Genomic DNA, 27,635 nt, shown 5'->3' on the forward strand with positions numbered 1-27,635 from the left:
TTGTTGCGGCCACTGTGTCAATCCACCTCGTTGAGGGTCTTCCACTTTTCCAACGTTACCAAAACTTAACCAAACCCTGTTACCGTCAAGTTGATTCTGAATTATAGCCACCCTATAGGACACAGCTTTTTTTATAGGACACAGCAGAACACCCCCATAGAGTTTCCAAGGATTTTCTGGCGGGTTTGAGCTGCTGACCTTTAGGTTAACAGCCATGGCACTTAACCACTACACCACCAGAGTTTCCTTTCCAACATTAGGGAGTAATTATTTCCTTACTCATGGGTAAAACCAACTCTGATATTTCAGAATTTATTACACGTGAAGGTCTGTTTAGGGGCAAAACACTCTAACCATTAGTCTCTTGTTTTCAAATGGAAAAATACTATATGAAATCACCTATGTGAAATAACCAAATACACGTTGCCTTTGTCATTAGGTGTTGTCAAGTTAGTTCCAACTCATAGCCACCCTACATACAACAGAATGGAACAGTGCCCTATCCCACACCATGCTCACAATTGTTGCATGCTTGAGCCCATTATGGCAGCCACTGTGTCAATCTATCTCCTTGAATGACTTTTTCCCTGACCTTCCACATTACCAAGCATGATGTCCTTCTCCAGGGACTGGTCCCTCCTGATAATATGTCCAAAGTATGGGAGACAAAGTCTCGCAATTCTTGCTCCTGGCTGTACTTCTGCCAAGAAAAAATTGTTCAAACTTCTGTCTCTTCGTGGTATATATTTGATACATTCAACACCATAATTCAAAGGCATCAATTCTCTTTCAGTCTTCGTTATTCATTGTGCAGCTTTCCCGTGCATGTGAGGTGACTGAAGCACCATGGCTTGGGTCAAGTGCACTTTAGTCCTCAAAGTGATATATTTGCTTTTTAACACTTTCAAGAGGTCATTTGCAGCAGATACGTCCTATGTACTGTGTCGTTTGATTTCTTGACTGCTGTTTTCATGGGCGTTGATTCTGAATCCAAGTTAAATGAAATGATTAACAGCTTCAATATTTTCTCTGTTTATCATGATGTTGCTTATTTGTCCAGTTGTGAGACTTTTTTTCTTTGCATAGATGCATTGTTTTAGGCTGATTCTCTAGAGAAACAGAACCAGTAAAGCGTATAAATACATAGAGAGAGAGAGAAAGAGATTTATAACAAGGAAATGGCTCAGGTGGTTTTTAGAGGTTGTAAAGTCCCAAGTCCATGAGGCAGGAAAGAGGTTTCTCCTGACTCACACAACCTCAGGAGCTCGCAAATCCAAGATCGGCAAGATGGAAAGCAGGACTGCTATAGCATTCTCCTGACTCACGTAGTCTAAATCACTTAGCAGGCAGCTAATATTCTGTTTTTCCACCGGGTGCAGGTAGAAGTCTTTTTTGTGTGTGTGTGGTAACATAAGGCCAGGGTGCATGGATGGGGAGCTGAAATTTTACCCCCTTCTTATAGCAATACAAAACAGGATGGAATAAGTCAGGGCTAATAAAAGCACCAGGTATCGCCCTCCCTGTTGTCGCTGAGGAACGCCATGAACTGAAGCTCCACACCCATCCAGCAGCAGTGAATTTGAAGGTAGCAGTGCAAAACAGGTGTAATAGGAATTCATGTCCACAATATCATTTCTTCTATGTGTCACGGGTGGTTGCTGGGCACCTCAGCATCCACCCCCACTTAGCATCAACAAAGTGGAGCACAATGCAAGCAGGAAAGATGATTTCGTCTTCCTTCCCCTCCCTCGGTATCAGGGTGCCACAGTGAGATTGAAGCACCAACCCACCCTGCAATAAGGATGCAGTGTGACTCAGCCTTCTACTTCACCACTCCCTGGGGTCAGGGGAACCCAGTGGGATACTGACCTTGCACTCCCACTTGGAGGCAACAAGATGCTATGACACAGTGCTCCATTTTCACCAGCAATCCACCAGCATTCCTTGTCAGCTCAGGCTCCAAAGTGTATCACAAACCTGCCCACTTTTCCCATCTCCACGGGACCCTTAATCTTCACCATGACTCCTTCAGAAGCACCATGAGCTGCCCTCTTTATTCACCATTCTCACTCGATTCTGCCCACAGGCACTTCCTAGGACATAAATTCATTCTCGTTTGAAGATTTCAGAACAAAATCAACTTCTGCTCAGAATGCATTTTCCTCCTCTTGGAAAGAGCTCAGTCACACACATCTCTGCATGAAGAAATGCCTTCCATTAGATAGAACCTGTGTTTATCATTTTTACAGATCTCTCCTGCATTCACGATTACAACAGATGGATTATTACTTACGCCATGCAAATCATCTGTAAGAATTTATCCACTTTAGTCTTTCATTATCAGACATGGTATTCTGCAATTTGTTTTTATTGCCTACACTAGAATGTAAATTATCTGAAGATAGAGACATTGTATCATTTCTACTTAAGCACCAGAAAAAAGTCATGGTCTGAAACATCAGAGACCCTCACCAAATACCTGTTAACTAATTGAACACTTGATGAGGAAGTTAATAACATACTTTAGATGAAATACAATATAAAAATAAACCACCAAATAAAAATTGTGGTATCCACTCATGGCACAAGATTGTGGGGAATTTTTCACACCTTGCTTGACAGCAGCATCTGTGACACTGGCTGAAGCACCTGTCTTCCAACCTACACTAGATACCTGATGCTTCTCCTACATGAACCATTTATCCCAAGGATGCCTAAACATTTCGGAGGCACAATCCCCTTTAGGATCAGATGATCTTATAGATATACACACATCATATATGTTGCAAGCTACATGAAGTGCTTTATGGGCCCTGGAAAGTCATACCTCAACCACCTTATTCTTTAATAGCTCTCAAGGTTATCATACATACTATAGACAAGAAAGAAAAAGGAATTATTCTGAGAGGGGCTACAACTTATTATGCAGTTCTCCCTGGCCAGATTTCATGGAAGTTTACCTTAGAAAATGGAATCTACCCTTGCAAATATTTATTTCTTCAAGATTTTCTTTTTCAGGATCATTTTATCCAGAACAAACAACGGGAATTTGTAGAAAATGTTTGCATAATAGATATCAAATGTGCAGTGCTTTGTGACTCAATATCTGTGAGTTAGTGTATTCACCCCCCGGAGTCCTGTGGCATTTAGAAAATGAGACTCTCTCCCTGTTTGCAAAGATCTCCCACCTATTCATTCTCTCAGATACCTCTGTGTTCTTCAGGGGGAAAATATTCCCTGGAAAACAAATCTGAATGTAGAAAATGACCCATTTTCTGACCCTGAATTCTGGTGATGTTTCCGCCAGGGTGCTCAAAATCCTCCAGGCCTCACAAATGTGTTTCCTCTTAAAGATGAAACTTTCGTTCCCTGTTAAGTTATGAGGACAATAATGGATGACATTTTAAGCATAAGAAATAAATGCATCATGAGTATTTAGTCACAAAACATTTATTTTTCCATGTTTCTATTCATCTTTCCAATGTATGTACACATTGAAAACTAATAAAATAGACAACACCCATCAAATTGTGTTCTAAGTCTTTCACCTACCATCTACATTTATTTTCTGATTGACCCCAATCTTTGTAAATATGTTTAGATATGCAAAAAAATAGAAAGTGTTCAAGTCATCAACAATAACAACAGGAACATTAAAAGAAAAATTGCCCATTATTACTCAACACAATATTTCCTGTTCTTTAAGATATGTACCAACATAAATACATTTTTCAAGAACTATTAGTGTCTACATATCTGCAACTACTGATCTGTTGAAGTGGTTCGCTTTCTTTTTGCTATTTGTTATCAAATATTATATTCCTAATTTCTAAAACCATTTTACCATTCCGTATGTTTATGGTATGTATTTGTACCAATTAGGCATTGGACAGAGATCTGATTTCTTACCTCAATTGCATGCTAAAAATTCTTTGTTGAGGATTTTCCTACTATGAGTTTTTTTTTATATTGCCTCAATGGTGGTGTCAGCTGATTCTGGCCTCCAAGGTGCTAGTTCAAGGCAGGTCAGGTGTGGCAAATCCTCACTACTTCTGAACCCTCTCTCCCTGTCCGTGCCACTCAGTCACATTCCTGAACATTACCTTTAATGTTCAGAGCTCCCAGACTGTCATATATATTCAATACACCAGTTTTTTTTGATCTCTGTTGTATGAGGGACCACAGGAAGCATCTGATTACTCAAACATTTTGGCCCTACCTCTCCCAGTATGAGTTTTCTAAGGTGAACTCCAGGTGAAGACTTTTTAACTTTAGCTTTAGAATTAGTGTTTCATCAATGGGACATCTTTAATGTTGACTTAGGGATGAGTGATCACTGTAGACGTTCATTCATGCACTCCACCGAAAGTGTTTTGTACACTTTCAGACAGGTGGGAATCCTCTTATGTCCCGAACGTGTTGTTCCATGAGTAATGAGATTTGCATGTTTCTTTCATGGAATTTTCTCTGCATTATGAATGATCTGGTGCTCCCCAAGCAGCTTGCTACTCCTAGCAAAGCCTTTCCTGCCTTTTTGACTTTTTCAAGATTTATTCCTACTCTGAGTTTTCTTGAGTATTCCAGTGCTCAAAATCCAGGTGAAGATTCTTACACAGTTATTACAGCAGTGGAATTTATCTCCATATGAATTCTCTGGTAGATTAAAATGGAAAATTTCTGGTAAAAGCTCACCCCCATGTATCGCAAAAGTAAGATATCTACATCGTATGGTTTCTCTGGTCTGTATAAAGGTGAGAGCTGATGACAGATATAGTGTATCACCCCTGTGTGGCTTCTCTGTGTATATAAACTTGGCAGCTAAGTCTAAAGGCTTCTACACATTCGTTGTATTTATAAGTTACTTTCCAGCATGACTTCTCACAAGTTCTTGAAGGCTAGCACTTTCATTAAATGCTTTCCCACATGGCTGACATTTATATGGTTTCTCTCCAGTATAAAAGAATTCATGTTGTTGAAGCATTGAATAGTAACTATACACCCTTACACAACGATTACAAACATAGAGATTCTTTCCTATGTGAATTCTTACATGTTGTCCGAGATGAGAACTTTGAATAAATGCTTTCCCACATTGTTGACATTTATGGTGTCTCTCTATTGTGAAAGTGTTCATGTTGTTGAAGATTTGTATACTTACTGAAGTATCTACCATAGTGATTATTAACATAGGGTTTCTCCCCAGTGTGAGTTCTTTCATGTTGTCTAAGGTCACAATTTTGTCTAATAGCTTTCATACATGGCTCACCTTTATATGATTTTACTGCCCAGTGAGTAATTTCCTATTCTATAATGTTAGAGCATTGTCTAAATACATTCCCATATTGATAACATTTTTATTGCTTCTGGGTTGGTATGAATTAGCATATGTCGACTAAATGATAAATGAAAACTGAAGGTTTTCAACATTCATTGCAAATACATGGTTTCTCTCCCATGTGAGTTAAACCTACTGAATAGGAGGGGAACAACTTTAGGCTGAGTTAGTTGGGCAGATCCCATTTGTAAGAAACCCTGGGGTAGAGCAGGTGAGATTTGGGAGTGCTGTTTGGCTAAAGACATGAGAGATGGAGACCTGAGTCAGGGGTTGAGATCAGATGAGACAACTAGCAGGTAAGTGGAGATCCCTAAAAAAAAAAAAAAGTTCCATTTGGCTGGGCTTCTGGAAGGAAGGCCCCAGCCGAAGAAATAGAAGTTGAAGGAGTTTCCATCTGAACTCAGGCTCTCTGGTCAGGAACAGGCCCTGGGATCCTGGGCTTTCTTTCCAGCCTCTCAAGATGGGTGGTGGAGACCCTGCACACGTTGCAAACTGAACTTGAATACACTCCCTCATCTTCGTCTATACTCCATCCTGGAGACCACCTAGTGAGATACACCATAACCAGTACCACGTTGGACCTATCAGCCACAGCCTTTCCACTTTCCACCTCCTGGTTGACTCCACCCCCCACCTGTGATGTGTTGCCAGATGGGAAGTATTGGATGTATCCAACAAAGGCCATAGACACAGGAACAGCTGCGTGACAAAGCCTTCCCCACCATCCTAATATCAAGTTGAAAGGAAGTACAGATCCTAGACAGCCAACTCAGTATCCATGCCACCACTGTCATAATCTGGGTTTCTGACCTTTGATGCCAGCCAAGAGGTGGACTCTTCTTTGGCCCACTGCGACCTCGGACTTCTGAGGAAAATCAAGAACTGACATAGTTACCAGCAGAAGAAATCCAGTGGACGAAGGGAGATAAAGCGTGAATGGAGGGACTCAAACATTCATGTGAGATCAAGGTGGTAAAGCCGGATGTGGGTGAGAAAGGTGCAAGGTCCTCCCCACCAAAGTCGTAGCATCCACACTTTTTCCCAGACATGTAACACTGGACACAAGAGTACTGACAATCTGCCTTCCTCAGACTTTCTGAGATACAAGTTCCCAAGGTATCTGACTTTACACCATCTACACAGATCTCACAGTTAGGCACTGAGCCACAGGGGAAAATGTATGGGAGTTGTGTGCATGATGAAGAGTCAAAGGGGAGATAAACTCAGGCCACCTCGCAATTGAATCCGCACCCCCCTCCCACCTACAATCTCTCTCTGGATGGGTAGAATCAGGACATGTTCCAAAAAAGTCATAGACACAAGACCAGTTGAGTGACAAAGGCTTGCCCATCATCATAATGTCACTTCAAAGGGAATTGCAGAACCTAGCAAGCTGACTGAGTGACCCTGCCACAACTGTCATAATCTGGGTTTCTGATCTGCATTGCTTTCTTCTCACTTGTACTAATTCCAGAGGCCTCAGTGAGAGGTGACTCCAGAGCTCAAAATGCATGCAATACAGCATGTTGATGGTAAACATGACAGGACGGATCCTTCCTGGATAGAGCACTCTGTTCTTAGCCACCTTCACCACATGTCAGGTGATCCAAAAAAATGTATACAGGTTCCTAGGTGTAATCAACTTGAACCTGGGGGAAAGAAGCCTGCCTTGGCTCCCATTCCAGGCAACAGGTGGCCTGCACTTCTGCCCATTGGGACTTGAGGCTACGCTGTCAATGTCTAGGAAAATTAGGAATCCAAATCAGCTACTAGAGAAGAAGTAAGTCAATGGAAGAAGGGAGGTAAAGCATGCATGAACGGGCCAAAACAATCATGTGTTACCCAGGTGGGAAAGCTTGATGTGGGTAGGGACAGGGCCAGGTACTGACCAACAAGGTCTTAGTGTCTAGACTTCTTCCCAGACATGTAACACTGGGCACAAGAGTACTGATATTTCTTCCACCCTCACACCATCGAAGACACAAGTTTTCAAGGCATCTGACAGTACAGAGTCTACTGGAATCTCACAGATAATCACCGTGTGATGGGGGGATTTGGATGGGACTTCGGTGTATAAAGATAAGTTAAAGGGAAAATCAACAAATACTCGGTTAAATATTCAGAGACCATTCAGAGAGGACAGCAGGGTAGGGTGGTGGGTGATTGTGTGTTGTGAGACTGAAGAAATGAGAAGATGGAGTCTGAGTCAAAGACACAGGGGAGGAAACTGGCAAGGAAATTCCGATTCCTATGTTGAGTTAGCTTGGATGTGTTTCCTGAAGTAAGTATCCAGTCCAAAGAACAGGGGCTGAAGGGCCTCCTATCTTAGCTCAGCCTCTCTCTGGCCAGGATCAGGACATGGAGTCTTGCCCTTTCCTCCTGGACACACAGGAACCACTGTGGAGACCCTGGACACTTCACAAAAGGAACTCCAAGCCACATCCTCTGCCTTCATTTTGAATCTACCCCCACAGACCATTTAAAAAGGTGTCCTCCTTGTTCCTGCCCATTTGGGACTTATTTAGACACAGCCCTTCCCGGTTCCACCTCCAAACTCTGCAGCCACCCCCCAAATCGTGACTCTTACTTCTGATAGGTAAAAAAGGACAATGTCCCAAACAGGACGGAATGACTGAAGCACTTGAGATCTACTTTTCTCCATGTTAATACCACGTGGAAGGAGGTACAGAGTTTAGCAAGCTGACAGCAGTCCTTGGGCTCCCAGTAGTAATCCAAGTTTCCTCCTTTATTGCTTTGGCACTGTGTGCTGAATTCCAGAGATCTATGCGAGATACTATGATAGAATTTTAAAAGACCAATGACTTCCTCATTGCACATACCTCTTGCACCAACATAAATGACAACTATATATGGGTACCTCACCAGAAGGAGTAAGAAGGAATGAAATCGACTACATCTCTGGAAAAAGATGATAGAAAAGTTCAGTATCATCAGTCAGAAGAAGGCCAAGGGCCAACTGTGGAAAAAAAATCAGACCATAAATTGCTCATATGAAAGTTCAAGTTAAAACTAAGAAAATTAGAACAAGCCCATATGGGAGAAAATATACTATTCAGCATATCCCCCCTAAATTTAGAGATCATTTCAAGAATAGATTTGAGGCATTGAAAGACTAATGATCCAAGACTAGACAAGTTGTGGAATGACATCAAAGACATCATAAATGAACAAAGAAAGAGGTCACTAAATAGACAAGAAAGAAAAGACCAAAATGGATGTCAGAAGAGACTCTGAAACTTGCTCTTCAACATCAAGCAGCTAAAGCAAAAGGAAGAAATGATGAAGAAAAAGAACTGAACAGAAGATTTCAAAGGGCGGCTGGAGAAAACAAAGTAAACTACTATACTGACATGTGCAAAGAGCTGGAGATATAAAACCAAAAGGGGAGAACACACTTGGCATTTCTGAAGCTGAAAGAACTGAAGAAAAAATTCAAGCCTCAAGTTCCAACAGTAAGGAATTCTAGGGGGAAAATATTAATCAAAACAGGAAGAACCAAAAGAAGATGGAAGGAATACACAGAGTCAGTATACCAAAAAAATTGGTCTATGTTCAACCATTTCCAGAGTTATCATATGATCGGGAACCCATGATACAGAAGGAAGAAGTCCAAGCTGCACTGAAGGCATTGGTGAAAAACAAGACCTCAGGAGTTGACAGAATATCAATTGAAATGTTTCAACAGTGTGTCAAGAATTTCATTATATTTGGACCCACAGTCAACACCCATGGAAGCAGCAGTCAAGAAATCAAAAGATGCATTGCATTCAGCAAATCCTCAGAAAGAAACTCTTTAAAGTGTTGAAAACCAAAGATTTCACCCTGAAGACTAAGGTGCACCTCACCCAAGCCATGGTAGTGTCAATCGCACCATATGCATGTGAAAGCTGGACAATGAATATGGAAGACCTAAAATTGACTCTTTTGAATGGTGGTATGCCGAAGACTATTGAATATACGATGGACTGCCAAAAGAACAAACAAATCTGTCTTGGAAGAAGTACAGCCAGAATGCTCCTTAGAAGCAAGGATGGCAAGACTGCATCTTACATAATCTGGACATGTTGTCAGGAAGGATCAGTCCCTGGCCAAGGACATTGTACTTCCTAAAGTACAGGGTCAGCAGAAAAGAGGAAGGCCCTCAACGAGATGGATTGACACAATGGCTGCAACAATGGGCTCAATCATAACAACGATTGTGATGATAGTGCAACACTGGGCATTGTTTTGTTCTGTGCTACATAGCGTCACTATGAATTGGAACTGACTCAAGGGCACCTAACAAGAACAACATGCAAGAGATGGAGCCTTGGTGGGGCTCACAGATTATCTGGTTCTTTGCAAACACCCTGATCCCGTTCTGGGCTTCTTCCCACGTCCACCTCCCAGTAATGGCAGCCAGAGGTGGATGTAGGGGAGCCAAGGACATGCATAAAGTTAAATCCCTCAGCACTATCTTCCCAATTGTGTATGAAATCTCAGTATCCAATGCTCTGCAGGTCCTCAGAAATTATGAGGTTAGTGTCGTCTGTGTCAACATCTAAGGTCATATCCACTTGGTACTCCAGCATCCTTTTGTCCATACGTAGAATAGGTCCCAGCTGAGGCTCCAGTTCCTTGATACTAGAAATCACCTCATGCAGGTGGAAATCCTGTCTGATGTCTTTCTTCTTGTAACCTCAGGGAAGAAAGGACACAATAAACCTTCCCACGAGGCTTCATTGCAGTGTATGAAAGGAGTAAAGCAGCAGGCATATCCACATTTCAGCTACATGGGGATTTGAAGATAACCCCCGCATATAGGACATCTGCTTGCTTTTTACATTGTTCATCCATGGACACTTTCTATCAGCAGTTTCTTCTCTGGCCTCCGGTGTCTTCTACCAACAGTCAGTTCTGGAATGATGTCCACAGAATTGGAGCTTTTATAAAGGGAGTCCCTCCTCCCACCTACCAACATACTGACTCTTCAACTCAATCAGACTTTGATTAAGTTCTGAAATAAATGAGATTTTTACTGATACAACAGAGAGCTCACCAAAACCAAAGTAGATAATTTTATCTTGAGAGTGATTTATTTTAAATATGACAAGATCCTGAATATTAACTCTGTTCACCTGGATTGAGAAATGAAACATTTAAAATAAAATATTTGGTATCAGTTGTAATCCTTAAGAATGGAGCTAGTTTGAAATACTTCTTCTTCACAAAAGTAAAACCTCAGCTCTGGGTAAAGGAAATAAAACCATATCAGAAGCTTTTTTAGAAATCACATTCATCACACCACAGTCGTTTCTAAAAGGACTTTTTCCCAGATTATAAAGATCCTCCCTTAAAAGCATAGTAAAAATCTCCAAAACTGTTTCCCAATACTCCAGGTCAAGACAGTCAAGGTCCGGGATTTTTGTTGACTCAACAGGCACGACCACCAGATTAACAACAACATATATATTTCGAGCCCTGGTGGTACAGTGGATGAGAGCTCAGCTGCCAATATTTCGACAGAGAGAGAGATCAAGGCCTGGTTAAGCAGGGTTCAGCACTTGGCTGCTAACAGAGATCGGAGGTCCAACCATGTGGAAATCAGCTTCCAAAAAGATGGCAGCCTTGGAAATCCTATGGGGCAGCTCTATTCTGACCTATAGAGTCACATGCAAATCAAAACTAACTCTTCAGCAGCAGGTTTCGGTATTTTTGTTTACGTATGTATGAAAGTGTGCATGTATGCAAAAATGAATGTGCATATGTGTATACATAATGTTTATTTATCTTATTATCTCAGTAAATGTTATTTATTTTACAGCCAATTTACAAAGGTCTTCCATCATAGATTTACATCACACAGGAAAATCACATCAGATGACAAAATGGTAGACAATCACACAATACTGGGAATCACAGCCTAGCCATGTTGACACACTGTAGGGGGACACGAGTCAATCCATAACAAAGACCTTTGACTGTATTTTTTAATGGGGTTGTTTGTATATTTGTGGTTAAGTTGCAAAACTTGTTTTCTTTCTTTTTGAAATTTGGATTTTAAACCCTTATTAGATGTGGCTCCTGATTATTTTCTCCCATTCTGTACTTTGTCTCTTCACTTTCTTGATATCTCCACATCTTTCTTATGCACCTTATCGCCCAACTAGTAGGTAGCTATGCTAAAGGAATGAGGCCCTGGAGAAATAAAAAAGCACTCTACAAACAGGTGCTGCATATGGAGGGAGAAGCAAGTTATTTGCTGTTCCTAAGGAAATCAAACTCCCTAAAAGGCCAACCTCTTTCTCTTGATCAAGGTAGAAAATGTAGATAGCAAAACCTTGAAGAGTTAGCATTGCCCACCATCACCCAGTGCTTCTCACACTCTGGGGAACATTTGATTCGTCTGCAGAATCTTTAACAATCCCCTTGCCCCAGCCTCACGCAACACACACTCAATTTCTATTTCTGGGCTGAGCACCCATGTAAATTAAAGTTCACCAAGTGACTCATACGAGACAAATCAGTCTACAAGAAGTGCTTCTCACAAATTAATCTGCACATGAATCAATTGAGAATATTGCTACTTTGATGCAGTAGGGCAGGGTTGCACCTGAAAGTCTGTATTTCTGGCAAATTCTAGGTCCAAGAATAAACTGTGGGTATGGAAGGTTTGTTTACTCTCAAGTTAATCAAATGAATAAATATTCTATGGACCTTTGGTGCTTAGATTATGTGCAAATAAAAATACCAACATGAAATGTCATATTTGTGAACATTTTATTAATATTGAAGAAAATTTACAATACAGCTTTACAGTAAACGTTAAGAACAAAAGATCCATAGACTCTTCCCAGTAATGGTTTCCACTTAAACATTCCCACAGACTCAGTACAGGGCACTGCTTAAATGAGACAGATCCCACTGATGGGTTCTTTAAGTCTTTCCAAAATCTAGTCACCTTCACACCAAATGCACTTAATTGCATAGCTTCCAGTGACATTATACTTGAATATTTACACCCATATTAACTTAGTTTCTTACAAAATAACTAAATTACAAAAACTGTTATAGGCCTGTTGCATACGGTCTCTTTTATATACAACTTAATATACAAAATTAAAATAGGCAGTCTCAGCATGTCTGTCTTTCCATATTGCCTAAGATTCCACCATTGCACTCACACCACATCTGAGGATGTGATTCAACAAATACACCCTGCTCCCTGCATCTTTCTCCTCTTGGGTCATTTAGTCACAACCAATTCATGTGAGGCTTCAGGCTGAGGGTTCCAACCATAGATGTCTCACTCCCAGTCACTCTCCTTAAAAGGGGGCCAGAAGCCTCACTAGAATCCGGAAACTGTCTCTCACACTTCTCAAGAACACAAGGGCTCTCAAGAAGAGGTGTAGGCTACTCAGGAGGGAGAGAAGGGGGAGATGTTCTGAACCTGGAGCTCCACTGTCCATTGTCCAGTCTTGTGAAGACAATTCTGAGAGGCTGTCGTGGAACATGGTTAGAAAGTTCAGGTGGAATGATAGGGCTGGCTTCGACAGTATTCAGTAGAGATGTGCTGTGTGGAGGCTGGAGGTCTGTCATCCTAGTGACTTGGGGTGGCCGTTGGGGTCCAAATTCAGTTGTATTGGACAGAGCTTGGCCACTTCACATTTTAGGTTTCTGACTGTTCTGCTGCAGGATCTGGAGGGAGGTGAGTTTTGCTTTCTTCGCAGGATTCAAGCAATTCTGTTCGGGGGTCTAGGCAGATCTTTTTCCTGGTGCCTGGATGCTGAGTGGAGAGTCCTGGCCCCTTCTACCTCTGGCAGGCTGTGGACTGGATTTTGAGATCCTATCAGGACCCTGGGCTTGTGCCTTGGGGCTGAGTACATGGCCCAGGGCAAGGGTTTTTGAGGCCGGCTGGGAAACATAATAAGCACAAGCATTACATCTGTTGTCTGTTGTCTTGGCCATGACGGTAGAGTCCTGGCCAAAGTGTTTGGTTGCTGGCTGAGAAGAGCCAGTGATATCCACTTCTTCTTCTTTAGTTTGTCCATGACATGAGAAGAAACTTGGATCATGATCTTCCATAGGAGACGATGCAGGGAAGATGGATTTCTGGTCAGGTTTCCTTACAGGTGGCCAGTTTCTGAGAACAGGGTCCAGGACAGATTGCGTCTTGGTAGTGTGAACGGGCATGGGCCTGCAAGGATGCTGTGGGAGAAGACACCACAGGATATATATTAGGATTTCCTTCAAGTAAAGTGGAAAAGAAAAATCAACCAAACATAAAGGCGTGGAAGTTATCAACTTCTCTCTAACAGTAGAAGAAATACAAGCAGTCTCTTTGTATTTTTTTCTTTGTATAGGAAGAGGTACCTGAACTCAGTTAGGCTCAGGGGAAATAAACTACAATATCAGCTGGATATATTGTTCCCATCAGGCTGAAAACTATAAACTTTTGTACTATCCTGTCTTGCTTAATAATATAGAATAAGCCCTTTCCTACAGAATTCTATGGCATGGACATGTCTACAGGTCTTTTGAAGACGGATGGATGGCTAATGTGTTTTCAAGAGATATTTGGAAATAAGTAACACAACTTAAAAGATGCATATTTTCCCACGCGCGAGTCTACCTCTTGGAAGGCATCTAACTAATTCGCTTACACCTATGCACGGAAATGCTCCTACTAGCGTGTTTTTTGGTAGGCATGCAAGAAATATTACAAAAACAAAGAAGCAAAGGGAAAATGGCCCCTGAAATGTATACAGAAAATTTGGAATCCTGTGGGCCAGAATAGAATTTTTTTTAATTAATTTTTATTAAGCTTCAAGTGAACATTTACCATTCCAATCAGTCTGTCACATGTAGGTTTACATACATCTTACTCCCTTCTCCCACTTGCTCTCCCCCTATTGAGTCAGCCCTTACAGTCTCTCGTTTCATGCCAATTTTGCCATCTTCCCTCTCTATCTTCCCATCCCCCCTCTAGTCAAGAGGTGCCAACACTCTCTCCAGTGTCCACCTAATTTAATTGGCTCACTCTTCATCAGCATCTCTCTCCCCCCTGCTGACCAGTCCTTTTCATGCCTGATGAGTTGTCTTCGGGGATGGTTCCTGTCCTGTGCCATCAGAAGTTCTGGGGAGCATTGTCTCTGGGATTCCTCTAGTCGCATTCATATCATTAGGTATGGTCTTTTCATGAGAATTTGGGGTCTGTATCCCATTGGCCTCCTGCTCCCTCAGGAGTTGTCTGTTGTGCTCCCTAGCAGGGCAGACATCGATTGTGGCCGGGCACCAACTAGTTCTTCTGGTCTCAGGATAATGTAGGTCTCTGGTTCATGTGGCCCTTTCTGTCTCTTGGGTTCTTAGTTGTCGTGTGGCCTTGGTGTTCTTCCTTTGCCTGTGCTCCAGGTGGGTTGAGACCAATTGATGTATTTTAGATGGCCGCTTGTTGGCATTTAGGACCCCAGGCGCCACAATTCAAAGTGGGATGCAGAAGGTTTTCATAATAGAATTATTTTCCCCGTTGACTTAGAAGTCTCCTCAAACCATGTTCCCCAGACCGCAGCCCCTGCTCCACTGACCTTTGAAGCTTTCATTTTATCCCGGAAACCTCTTTGCTTTTAGTCCAGTCCAATTAGGCTGACCTTCCTTGTATTGTGTGTTGTCTTTCCCTTCACCCAAAGCAGTTCTTATCTACTGATTGGTCAATAAAAAATCCTCTCCCTCCCTCCCTCCCCCCTCTTTGTAACCACAAAAGTATGTGATCTTCTCCGTTTTTTCTATTTCTCAAGATCTTATAATAGAGATCTTATACAATATTTGTCCTTTTGCAACTGACTCATTTCGCTCAGCATAATGCCTTCCAGATTCCTCCATGTTATGAAATGTTTCAGAGATTCGTCACTGTTCTTTATCGATGTGTAGTATTCCATTGTGTGAATATACCACAATTTATTTACCCATTCATCCGTTGACGGACACCTTGGTTGCTTCCAACTTTTTGCTATTGTAAACAGAGCTGCAATAAACATGGGTATGCATACAGCTGTTTGTGTGAAGGCTCTTGTATCTCTAGGGTATATTCCGAGGAGTGGGATTTCTGGGTTGTATGGTAGTTCTATTTCTAACTGTTTAAGATAACGCCAGATGGATTTCCAAAGTGGTTGTACCATTTCACAATCCCACCAGCAGTGTATGAGAGTTCCAATCTCTCCGCAGCCTCTCCAACATTTATTATTTTGTGTTTTTTGGATTAATGCCAGTCTAGTTGGTGTGAGATGAAATCTCATCGTAGTTTTAATTTGCATTTCTCTAATGGCTAATGATCGAGAGCATTTTCTCATGTATCTGTTGGCTGCCTGAATATCTTCTTTAGTGAAATGTGTGTTCATATCCTTTGCCCACTTCTTGATTGGATTGTTTGTCTTTTTGTGGTTGAGTTTTGACAGAATCATGTAGATTTTAGAGATCAGGCGCTGGTCGGAGATGTCATAGCTGAATATTCTTTCCCAGTCTGTAGGTAGTCTGTAGGTGGTCTTTTTACCCTTTTGGTGAAGTCTTTAGATGAGCATAGGTGTTTGATTTTTAGGAGCTCCCAGTTATCGGGTTTCTCTTCATCATTTTTGGTAATGTTTTGTATTCTGTTTATGCCCTGTATTAGGGCTCCTAGGGTTGTCCCTATTTTTTCTTCCATGATTTTTATCTTTTTAGTCTTTAGGTCTTTGATCCACTTGGAGTTAGTTTTTGTGCATGGTGTGAGGTATGGGTCCTGTTTCATTCTTTTGCAAATGGATATCCAGTTATGCCAGCACCATTTGTTAAAAAGGATATCTTTTCCCCAATTAACTGGCACTGGTCCTTTGTCAAATATCAGCTGCTCATACATGGATGGATTTATATCTGGGTTCTCAATTCTGTTCCATTGGTCTATGTGCCTGTTGTTGTACCAGTACCAGGCTGTTTTGACTACTGCAGCTGTATAATAGGTTCTGAAATCAGGTAGAGTGAGGCCTCCCACTTTCTTCTTCTTTTTCAGTAATGCTTTACTTATCCGGGGGTTCTTTCCCTTCCATATGAAATTAGTGATTTGTTTCTCTATCCCCTTAAAATATGACATTGGTATTTGGATTGGAAGTGCGTTATATGTATAGATGGCTTTTGGTAGAATAGACATTTTTACTATGTTAATTCTTCCTATCCATGAGCAGGGTATGTTCTTCCACTTAAGTATGTCCTTTTGAATTTCTTGTAGCAGAGTTTTATAGTTTTCTTTGTATAGGTCTTTTACATCCTTGGTAAGATTTATTCCTAAGTATTTTATCTTCTTGGGGGCTACTGCAAATGGTATTGATTTGGTTATTTCCTCTTCGCTGTTCTTTTTGTTGATGTAGAGGAATCCAAGTGATTTTTGTGTTTATTTTATAACCTGAGACTCTTCCAGACTCTTCTATTAGTTTCAGTAGTTTTCTGGAGGATTCCTTAGGGTTTTCCATGTATACGATCATGTCATCTGCAAATACTGATAGCTTTACTTCCTCCTTGCCAATCTGGATACCTTTATTTCTTTGTCTAGCCTAATTGCCCTGGCTAGGACTTCAAGTACGATGTTGAATAAGAGCGGTGATAAAGGGCATCCTTGTCTGGTTCCCGTTCTCAAGGGAAATGCTTTCAGGTTCTCTCCATTTAGAGTGATATTGGCTGTTGGCTTTGCATAGATGCCCTTTATTATGTTGAGGAATTTTCCTTCAATTCCTGTTTTGGTAAGAGTTTTTATCATAAATGGGTGTTGAACTTTGTCAAATGCCTTTTCTGCATCAATTGATAAGATCATGTGGTTTTTATCTTTTGTTTTATTTATGTGATGGATTACATTAATGGTTTTTCTGATATTAAACCAGCCTTGCATACCTGGTATAAATCCCACTTGATCAGAGTGAATTATTTTTTTGATGTGTTGTTGGATTCTATTGGCTAGAATTTTGTTGAGGATTTTTGCTTCTATGTTCACGGGGGATATAGGTCTAAAATTTTCTTTTTTTGTAATGTCTTTACCTGGTTTTGGTATCAGGGAGATGGTAGCTTCATAGAATGAGTTGGGTAGTATTCCGTCTTTTTCTATGCTTTGAAATACCTTCAGTAGTAGTGGTGTTAAGTCTTCTCTGAAGGTTTGGTAGAACTCTGCAGTGAAGCTGTCTGGGCCAGGACTTTTTTTTGTTGGAAGTTTTTTGATTACCGTTTCAATCTCTTTTTTTTGTTATGGGTCTATTTAGTTGTTCTACTTCTGAATGTGTTAGTTTAGGTAGGTAGTATTTTTCCAAGAATTTACCCATTTCTTCTAGGTTTTTTAATTTGTTAGAGTACAATTTTACGTAGTAATCTGAAATGATTCTTTTAATTTTATTTGGTTCTGTTGTGATGTGGTCCTTCTCGTTTCTTATTCGGGTTATTTGTTTCCTTTCCTGTTTTTCTTTAGTCAGTCTAGCCAATGGTTTATCAATTTTGTTAATTTTTTCAAAGAACCAGCTTTTGGCTTTGTTAATTTTTTCAATTGTTTTTCTGTTCTCTAATTCATTTAGTTCAGCTCTAATTTTTATTATTTGTTTTCTCCTGGTGCCTGATGGGTTCTTTTGTTGCTCACTTTCTATTTGTTCAAGTTCTCGGGACAGTTCTCTGATTTTGTCTCTTTCTTCTTTTTGTATGTGTGCATTTATCGATATAAATTGGCCTCTGAGCACTGCTTTTGCTGTGTCCCAGAGGTTTTGATAAGAAGTATTTTCATTCTCGTTGCATTCTATGAATTTCCTTATTCCCTCCTTGATGTCTTCTATAACCCAGTCTTTTTTTCAGTAGGGTATTGTTCATTTTCCACGTATTTGATATCTTTTCCCTAGTTTTCTGTTATTGATTTCTAGCTTCATTGCCTTGTGGTCTGAGAAGATGCTTTGTAATATTTCGATGTTTCGGATTGTACCAAGATTTGTTTTGTGACCTAATATGTGGTCTATTCTAGAGAATGTTCCATGTGCACTAGAAAAAAAGTATATTTTTCAGCAGTTGGGTGGAGAGTTCTGTATAAGTCTATGAGGTCAAGTTGGTTGATTGTTGTAAGTAGGTCTTCCGTGTCTCTATTGAGCTTCTTACTGGATGTCCTGTCCTTCTCCGAAAGTGGTGTGTTGAAGTCTCCTACTATAAATGTGGAGGTGTCTATCTCGCTTTTCAATTCTGTTAAAATTTGATTTATGTATCTTGCAACCCTGTCATTGGGTGCATAAATATTTAATATGGTTATATCTTCCTCATCAATTGTCCCTTTTATCATTATATAGTGTCCTTCTTTATCCTTTGTGGCGGATTTAAGTCTAAAGTCTATTTTCTCAGAAATTAATATTGCTACTCCTCTTCTTTTTTGCTTATTATTTGCTTGATATATTTTTTTCCATCCTTTGAGTTTTAGTTTGTTTGTGTCTCTAAGTCTAAGGTGTGTCTCTTGTAGGCAGCATATAAATGGATCGTGTTTCTTTATCCAGTCCGTGACTCTCTGTCTCTTTATTGGTGCATTTAGTCCATTTATATTCAGCGTAATTATAGATAAATAAGTTTTTAGTGCTGTCATTTTGATGCATTTTCATGTGTGTTGTTGGCCATTTCTTTTTTCCACATACTTTTTTGTGCTGAGAAGTTTTTCTTAGTAGATTGTGAGATCCTCATTTTCATAATGTTTGACTTTATGTTTGTTGAGTTGTTACGTTTTTCTTGAGTTATGGAATTGTTATTCCTTTTTGTGGTTACCTTATTATTTACCCCTATTTTTCTAAGTAAAAACCTAACTTGTATCGTTCTATATCGCCTTGTATCACTCTTCATCTGGCAGTTCAATGCCTCCTCTATTTAGTCCCTCCTTTTGATTATTGTGATCGTTTATCTATTGATTTCCATGATTTCCTGTTATGTGTTTTATTTTGTTTATTTATTTATTTTTTAGAATCAATCTTACTTTGTTTTTGTGCTTTCCCTATTTGAGTTGCGTTGATATCAGGACGTTCTGTTTTGTGACCTTGTATTGTGCTGGTACCTGATATTATTGGTCATCAGGCCAAACAATCCCCTTAAGCATTTCTTGCAGTCTTGGTTTAGTTTTTGCAAATTCTCTAAACTTATGTTTATCTGTAAATATCTTAATTTCTCCTTCATATTTCAGAGAGAGTTTTGCTGGATATATGATCCTTGGCTGGCAGTTTTTCTCCTTCAGTGCTCTGTATATGTCGTCCCATTCCCTTCTTGCCTGCATGGTTTCTGCTGAGTAGTCTGAGCTTATTCTTATTGATTCTCCCTTGAAGGAAACCTTTCTTTTCTCCCTGGCTGCTTTTAAAATTTTCTGTTTGTCTTTGGTTTTGGCAAGTTTGATGATAATATGTCTTGGTGTTTTTCTTTTTGGATCAATCTTAAATGGGGTTCGATGAGCATCTTGGATAGATATCCTTTCGTCTTTCATGATGTCAGGGAAGTTTTGTGTCAGGAGTTCTTCAACTATTTTCTCTGTGTTTTCTGTCCCCCCTCCCTGTTCTGGGACTCCCATCACTCGAAAGTTATCCTTCTTGATAGAGTCCCACATGATTCTTAGCGTTTCTTCATTTTTTTTAATTCTTTTATCTGATTTTTTTTCAGCTATGTTGGAGTTGATTCCCTGGTCCTCCAGATGTCCCAGTCTGCATTCTAATTGCTCGAGTCTGCTCCTCTGACTTTCTATTGCATTGTCTAATTCTGTAATTTTATTGTTAATCTTTTGGATTTCTACATGCTGTCTCTCTATGGATTCTTGCAACTTATTAATTTTTCCACTATGTTCCTGAATAAACTTTTTGAGTTCTTCAACAGCTTTATCAGTGTATTCCTTGGCTTTTTCTGCAGTTATCCTATTTCATTTGTGATATCTTTAAGCATTCTGTAAATTAGTTTTTTATATTCTGTATCTGATAATTCCAGGATTGTATCTTCATTTGAGAAAGATTTTGATTCTTTTGTTTGGGGGGTTGGAGAAGCTGTCATGGTCTGTTTCTTTATGTGGTTTGATATGGACTGCTGTCTCTGAGCCATCACTGGGAAACTAGATTTTCCAGGTAATCAGCCAAAAAAAAATGCAGTCAGATCCCTATCTGAATTCTCCTTCTGGCTCAGGGTATTTGGATGTTAATGGAGCCGCCTGGTACGCTGGCTCTTAGTTCTGAAAACGATCACTGTCTGCCCCTATTTGTTCGTTCTCCATCTCTAAGTCTGTGTTTGTTGTTCAGAGTTCATAGATTGTTATGTATGTGATCGATTCACTTGTTTTTCCGAGTCTTTGTTGCAAGAGTGATCGCGGTAGCATCCACCTAGTCCGCCATCTTGGCCCCGCCTCTCCCAGAATAAAATTTTAAAACACTTGTCACAGAAGGGGCATGGGAGTGAAGAAAATCAAGCTTACATAGAAGAGAAATAGAGTGGGGAACCCGGTTGACTCACCCTCAAGTAGTCACAAGATTCTGTCAATTCCTTCCAATTTTGCTGCTCTTTCTCCTTGGGTCTCTTGGGAAAATTCTGGAGTACAGCTTTTCTCTCATGCTCTTCTTCTCTGATTGGAAAACAGAAAAAAAAACCTGTTTAGTGGACATGCCCCAACTTATTATCCCAACCTAGAATTAGAATTCCAGGGGCCCAGTCCTATACATGGTTTTGGGATGAGGCGGGTATTGAATCACTGTGATCTTTTCCAAGGCTGCCTATTCCCTCACCTCAGATTCATCCTCCAACCTCATTCAGCCCCCTAGATTTGTCCATTCTGTCCTTTAAGTTAGAGTCTGCTGTTTTGTCCCTACCATGTGCAAACTTCCAAGATATGCCCCAGCCACAACAGTTAGTGATTGTCCAGGACTAGAATTATCTCCTCAAAATGGACACATGGAGAATATTGAGCTCATGGCTATTTCTCTCCAGTTACCCTGTCCTTCTCTGGAGATGGCTGGGCACACACCATAGAGATGAAAACACATCATCTACTTTAATACCCAAGAACATTCCGTGTTCCTCACCTTTGTCTTTTTCCTTCTCTCTTTCCATCTTCTTAAAGGGGCAAAGGGTCTGAGGCTCCTGGGGCTTCTTTGGCTCCAGGTTCTCCTTCATCTTTTCTGAGCCCAAGGCCTGGGGTACTGTGGCCCCACTCCAGCACTTTATGGGGCACCTAATAATTCTTGTTGTGTGCCAAAGGCTCCACAGTTCTTGCACTTCCTCTGTGGGTAGAGAAGGAGGGTGCTTGGTGACTCAGCAGAAATAACAGGCAGCTTTCAAAGGTCAAGATAATATCAGATTTTAATAGTCAGGTCTTGTTTTGCTAGAGGGAACATCTGCACATGGCCCGATAAGTGTAAGGAATTTCAGGAGATTATGGTCCTGCTCCTGTCAGAACAGGGAACTGGGAGGAACAACTGGAGAGTCTAAGGATGAGGTTTTTGAGCCAGATTTCAAGAAACTGACAAACACTAGCCTGGAAAGGACACTAAATAGGGAGAAAAAGTTCCCCTCAAAAACTATGTATGGGCTAATTAACCAGGTGAGAATGTCACAAACCAGACCAGCCTTGAATGAGAAAGAACAACTGAGTTAAGAACATAGACGGTTATATGTTGCAACCATCTCTCTAGAATGCATGCAGCCCTTCTGGTTCCTGGGAGGTCCAAGCCTCCACTTACCCTGGGATCCTCCTGCTCTGGTTGGAGAGCCCTCTGCGCAGCCGGTCCTCCCCATTGCCTCCTCATGGTTTGGGCTTTATGGGGTCTCTGGGGCTGATGCTATGTGCAATTAACTGCCATCTGCCTCAGCTCCTTGAAGCTTCAGGCCAGTCTTCCTCAGAAATTGATTTTTGGTTTCCTGAGTCACAAGATAAGGAAAATATCTTATATGAATGGAGACGAAATTCCTCATGGACCTTCTTCTCCCAATGGGTATGAAGGTGCCTCTCTGCTCACTAAGTCAAACCTAAATCATTTTCCTCTGCTTGCAACGTGATCTCATTCTCTGCCATGATTACCTCCTCCCACAAAGGGAGCCTCCCTCAGACAAAACTCTTGACACATAATTAGTGAATTAGAATTCACACCATTGAATGCCTGATTCTGATTTTTATACTTTAGCATAATCAAGTGTAATAGGAAAAAAAACCAAAGTTTCCCCAGACTTACAAAAGGATAGAAGGCTATGGGAATACTATCCCTGTTCTTTGTCAAATGTATACAAAAGACTGGGAAAAAATGTTCTCTTCTTAAAAGCTAAAATTTCCAACTTTTACATGTTGCAGTTGAGTCGATTCCAACTCATAGCGACCCTATAGGTCACTGTAGAACTGCCCCATAAGGTAGTGAAGGAACAGCTGGTGGATGCCAACTGCCCACCTTGGCGTTAGCAGCCCAATGCTTAACTACTGCAATACCAAGACTTTGCCTTTTACATGAGAGGAGGCAATTTCCAATGACGAATTAACACATAAATTATTTACTCCCCTAGTTGATTGGGACCTTCACAGTTGATGACCTGGACTGTTTTGCTTAGTGGTTTACCTTCATCATCTCACTTTGTAACTTGTTTCTAATAAATGCCCAATGAATTTACATTAACTAAGAAAGTACGATTGAATTATTTAGTCTTTTAATTACTTTGGCAAAACTACCAGGACTCTATACCTGCTCATCCACTATCCCAGACGGTGCATTGGAATATCTTTAATTTGAAACTCAAATCTTAATGTAATAATTAGAATTCAGAATGATGCATTTCATCAGTCTTCAAAATGCTGAGGAATATTTACTCAACACCAAGAGTCAAACCACTGTAGATTTTCACAAGTACTATTCCTCTGAGCATTGAAAAGAACTAAAATTTAAAAAAAGAAAAAAGACTAACCTGAAGCCCAGCTGTCTTTGGCTGTCTGTCAACGGATCCCCAGTAGACGGTTACTGGGACAGCTCCATGGTGCAGTTTCCAGGACTTCTGAGGAAAGGTCACTCTGAGGGTGTTTCGAAAATAGGGACTAAGAGTCCTTCCCAAAGACTCTGCATGGCCTAGTTACCCAGGAGAGAAGGCCACAAACCTGAAGAGAAGACCAGATGCAACTGACCAGGAATGACAGACTTGCAAGCTTTTATGTTGTGTCAACGTCATGTGATTTGTAAACTCTTTAATCCAATCAATCCAACGCAATCACATTCAATGAGTCCAACATAACCCAATCTCACTTGATCTAATTACATCTTGAGATGGGATCCCGTGTAATGTAATTCACTCAATCTAACGCAGTCAATAATTCATTTGGACTTAATCCAATTTCTTTGACCTGATCTACTTAACCTAATACAATTACTGTTATCTAATCATCTAATTTGTTAAATTGTTGTTTAAGATTTCCAGTGTAAGAAAAAAAACAAAAATCTGGAACCCGAAGCAGCTACTAGCTAGAGAAGGAATCCAAAGGAAGAAGGGAGGGAAAGTGTGAAAGGAGGCTCCCAGACATTCATTTGGGACCAAGATGGTAGAGCTGGATGTTCGTGGGGACAGTGCCACGTCCTGGCCACCAAGGTCATAGGGTCCAGGCTTTTTCCCAGACAGGTAACACTGGGCACAAGACTACTGACAACCTGCCCTCCTCAGACCTTGGAGGACACAAGTTCTCAAGACACCTGACCCTACACAATCTATTCGGATCTCATAGATAGGCACCTGGCCACAGCAGGATATGGACATGAGTTGAGTACATGATAAGGAATCAAAGAGAAGATTGATTCAGGATGAGTTGGAAGGGCGGAGGCCTTTGAGAGGGGACAGTGGGGTAGGGTGGGCAGGTTCTTGGGCTTTGCCAGGCTGAAGAGACGAGAAGATGGAGTCCGAGTTAAAGAGAGTTCAAATCCACCAGCTGCTCTTTGGAAATCCTATGGGGCCGTTATCCAATATCCTATAGGGTCACTATGAGTCAGAAATGACTCCACTCCAATGGCTTTGATTGTTTTCTTTAGTTTTTTCATTCAGTTTTCTTTTGTTTCTTAATCCAGAGGTAATTCTGGAGTTCCAGTCTCAAGGGATCTAATCATATCTTTAGATCCCCTCCCATGTAATGTAAACCATTCACTCTAAGGCAATCAATTCAATCAAATATAATTTAAATTAATCCAATGACATTTACCTAATCTTGTTAATCTAATTCAATCACGGTAATCTAAGCATCTAATATGTCAATTTGTTCTTTAAGATTTCCAGTTTAATATTAGCAGTTGTAGCTTTTATTTATAATTTTTAAAAAATCTTCCAAGCCCTGAACTCATGAAATTTTTACTCTAAATTTTCTAAAGCATGTCTACATTTTTCCAATTCTATATGTAGCCCTTGATACATTTCAGGTACATGTTTATAAAATATGAAAGACAGGCATATGATTACATTTGTTCTCGTCCAAGATTAACAACCAAAAAAACCAAACCCGTTGCCGCCTACTCCATTCCTACTCATAGGACAGAATAGAACTGCCCCATAGAGTTTCCAAGTAGTGGCTGGTAGATTCCAACTGCCGACACTTAGATAACAGCCTAGCTATTAAAACTGCGGCACCAGAGCACCCATCCAACTTTAGGGAGTAGTTATTACCTTACTGATGTGCAAAACCAACTCTGACATTTCAGAATTTACTATACGTGAAGCGCTGTTTAGGGGCAATATATTCTATCCATGAGTCTCTGGTTTTCAAATGGACAAACACTCTATGATCTCACTTATGTGAAATAAGCAAATACATGCTCCCACTGTGGTTAGGTGCTGTCAAGTCAGTTCCAACTCATAGTCGCCCCATATACAACAGAGTGGAGAAGTGCCCCATCCTGCACCATGCTCACAATTCTTGCATACTTGAGTCCATTGTTTCAAGCACTGTATCAATCCATTTCCTTGAATGTCTTTTTCCCTGACCCTCCACTTTATCAACCATCATGTCTTTTCCAGGCACTACTCCCTCCTGATGGTATGTCCAAACTATGTGAGACAAAGTCTTGAAATTCTTGCTTCTGGCTGTGCTTCTTCCAAGACAAATTTCTTGGCAATTCTGTCAGTTCATGGTATATTTAACATTCAACCCCAATTCAAAGGCATCAATTCTCCTTCTGTCTTTCTTATTCATTCTGCAGCTTTCCCATGCATGTGAGATGATTGAAGAACCATGGCTTGGGCCAGGTGCACCTTAGTCCTCAAAGGGACATCTTTGTTTTTTAACACTTTCAAGAGGTCATTTGCAACAGATTTCTCCAATACAATGTGTCGCTTCAGTTCTTGGCTGCTGTGTCCATGGGCATTGATTCTGGATCCAAGTTAAATGAAATGCTTAACAACTTCAATATTTTCTCTGTTTATCAGGATGTAGCTTATTGGTCTAGTTGTGAGGATTTCTGTTTTCTTTATGTTGAGGCGTTGTCCTGGGCTGGATTCTCTAGAGAAGCAAAACCAGTAAAACATAAAAATAGGGAGAGAGAGAGATTTTTAACAAGGAAATGGCTCACACGGTTGTCAGAGATTGCAATGTCCCAACTCCGTGAGGCTGGAAAGAGATTTCCTCTGACTCATGTAACACAAGGGGCTTGAGAATTCAAGATTGGCAGGCTGGAAAACAGGGCTACTGTAGGCTTCTCCTGACTAACATAGTCTAAATCACTTAGCAGGCAAATAACCCTCCATGCCTTTGCCACCTGAATTAGGTAGAAAAGTCTTTTTTTTTCTTTTTTCCTTAGTAACGTACGGTCGGGGGCACCATGGGGTACTTAAATTTTACTCCCTTCTTATAGCAATACAGAACAAAATGGAACGCGTCAGAGCTAATAAAAGCACCAGGTTTCTCCCATCTGTCATCACTAAGGAACCCCAAGAATTTGAACCTCCACACCCACCCAGCAGCAATGAATTTGAACATGGCAGTGCAAAATAGGTCTACAATCCCATTTCTTCCATGAGTCAGAGAGGGTTGCTGGGCATTTGAGCATCTGCCCCCACCTACCATCAACAAAGTAGATCACAGTGGACCCAGGAAAGGTGATTTCATCTGCTTTCCCCTCTCTTGGTATCAGGGTGGCACAGTGAGAATGAAGCACCAACCCACCCTGCTATAATGAGGCAGTGTGAGTCAGACTTCCACTTCCTCCCTCTCTGGGGGCAGGGGAACCCCGTAGGAAACTGACCTTGTACTCACACCTAGAGGCAACAAGATGGTATGACGCTGTGCCCCATTTTCACCAGTAATCCACCAGCACTCCTTGTCACCTCAGGCTCCAAAGTACATCACAAACCTGCTTACTTTTCCCATCTGCAGTGGACCATTAATCCTCCCCTTCACTCCTTCAGAAGCATCATGAGCAGTCCTCTCTATTCACTGTTCTCATTCTATATTGGCCACAGGTGATTCCTTGGACATAAATTCTTTCTGCTCTGAAGATTTGAGAACAGAATCAACTTCCTCAAAGAATGATTTTTCCTCCACATGAAAAGAGTTCAATCACACACATCTTTGCATAAAAAAATGGCTTATGTTAGATAGGCCATGTGTCTGTCATTTTTACAGATCTCTCCTGGTAGTCACCCTTACAAGAGCTAGATTATTACTTATGTCACACATTTAAGCAATCTGTAATAATTTATCCACTTTAACCTTTCAATATCAGACATTTTATTTTGCAATTTACTTTTTACCTATACTAGAAGGTAAGTTCTCTGAAGATAGAGACATTGTATTATTTCTACTTAAGCACCACAAAAAAGTCATGGTCTGAAACATCAAAGACCTCAAAAATAGCTGCTAACAGATTGAACATTTGATGAGTAAGTTAATAAGATACTTTAGATAAAATACAAAATAAAAATAAACTGCAAAATAAAATTGTGGTATTCACTCATGACGCAGGATTGTAGGGAAATTTCCTCCCCAGTTTCCTACAATATTCTTGACTTCACACCTTGCTTGGCAGCAGCATCTGTAACACTTGCTGAAGAACCTGTCTTGCAACCTACGCTAGACCCATGATGCTTCTCCTACATGAATCATTTATGCCAAGGATTCCTAAACATACCTGAGTCACAAGCCCCTTTAGGATCACATGATGCTATAGATATACACACATCATACACTTTGCAGCCTACATGAAGTGCTTTGTAAGTCCTCGAAAGTCATATCTCAAACAATTTATTCCTTAATAGGTCTCAAGGTTATAATAAATACTACAGCAAAGCAAGGAAAGGAATTATTCTG

Source organism: Loxodonta africana, chromosome 21 (genome assembly GCF_030014295.1).
Source record: "Loxodonta africana isolate mLoxAfr1 chromosome 21, mLoxAfr1.hap2, whole genome shotgun sequence".
NCBI lineage: Eukaryota > Metazoa > Chordata > Mammalia > Proboscidea > Elephantidae > Loxodonta > Loxodonta africana.